Below are 1,369 nucleotides of genomic sequence, written 5' to 3' on the forward strand. Positions count from 1 at the left end.
GAAGGTAAAGGGTCAGAGGGGCGGTGCATTGGGAAGAAATGGGAGGTAAATAGTAAAGGAAAGGATGGTTTATAGGAAGGGGAAGGGGAGGAGGACAAGGGGAGTCGAGGAAGAGGGGTTGTGAAATGTAACAGGGACACAGAAAGGGATGGAAAGGAAAGGGCAAAGGGAGGAAAAAGAGATGAGAGGTTAAGAAGGGAGGAGAGGAGGAAAGGAGCATCGGAATGGGGAGAGAGGGCGTGAGGTGTCAGAGGGATAGGAAGGTGAGAGCGGAGGGAGGAGGAGGAGGACGAAGGGAAATTCAATGGACGGGAACAGGAAGACGGTAAAGAGAAAGGGTCAGAGTGAGAGGAAAGGGAAGAAAAGAGAATAAAGAGAAAGAGGAAACGCGAACGGGGGAAGGAGGGGGGGGGGAGACGAGAGAGCTTCATTAAACTCCATCTATATTCGTGTCCCTCGACAGGGATTGAATATTCCGGAATATTCCAAGAGGGGAGGGTGCAGGAAGGAGAGCGATGAGTAAGGGAAGGGGTGGGGCGGGGGCCACCGGGAAGGAAGTGGGGGAGGGGGAGGGGGAAGGCGGGGCCACTGGGATAGAGCAGAGGTGCGGAGTGGTAGGGTGTGGGGGGGTGGGGTGCAGGGATGATGCAGGCTGAGGGGGCGGGCGCGGAAACCGGGATGAGAGCGTATTATCTTGTCACTTCCTCCGCGATATAGTTACAGATTTGGAATAAGTTCGTTACTTGGATAAACAGGAAGGGAATCGGAATCCCTTGGAGTGCTCGCTTGGTGCTACCTTTGTCTGCTTTAAATGTATTTTTCTAGCATTTTCTTTTTAAATGGTTTAGGCTGATTTTGTAAAAAAAAAAGGTAGAGATGGAGGAAAAAAAGGGAAGGGGAAAACACATGAGTAAATGGCAAAGCGAAAGAGGAGTGAAGAAAGAGAAAGGCCATAAGAGAAAAGTACACAAGTGATAAAAAAGAGGAAATGAGGACGAAGTTGCAATTAAGAAAACCATTGCAGGGTCGACTTAAGTTTTCTCTTTCATGTTGCACGTTGTGTGTGAGTGGGGGGGGGGGGGGGATAGGCCTTTGATCTTTTTGTATGGCATTTTTAGGGAATTTTTTCTTCCTATTTTTCACATCTTCTTTATCATCTCTTCCAATTCTTCTTATTCTTTTATATCTCTTCCACTTCTTAATTTTCATCCTTATACTTCTTTTTCCTTTATTCCACTTTTTTTTTCCACCTTCTTCCATTCTTTTTATCATCTTTACCTTCTCTTATCACTTTCATTCTTCTTTTTCATCTCTTCCTCCTCCTCCTCCACCACCTCCTTGATGTCGAAACTAAAGGCCATTCGCATAA

General features: G+C 46.7%; 1 protein-coding gene across 1 annotated transcript in view; it reads left to right on the top strand.

Annotated features, from left to right (window-relative positions):
- The window catches only part of LOC122259061 (uncharacterized), a gene marked incomplete in the record, with an annotated part of 92,974 nt that overhangs the window by 86,022 nt on the left and 5,583 nt on the right, over positions 1-1,369 (top strand).

Source organism: Penaeus japonicus, unplaced genomic scaffold (genome assembly GCF_977035675.1).
Source record: "Penaeus japonicus unplaced genomic scaffold, GWHDUDI00000001_assembly GWHDUDI00000025, whole genome shotgun sequence".
NCBI classification, from domain to species: Eukaryota; Metazoa; Arthropoda; class Malacostraca; order Decapoda; family Penaeidae; genus Penaeus; species Penaeus japonicus.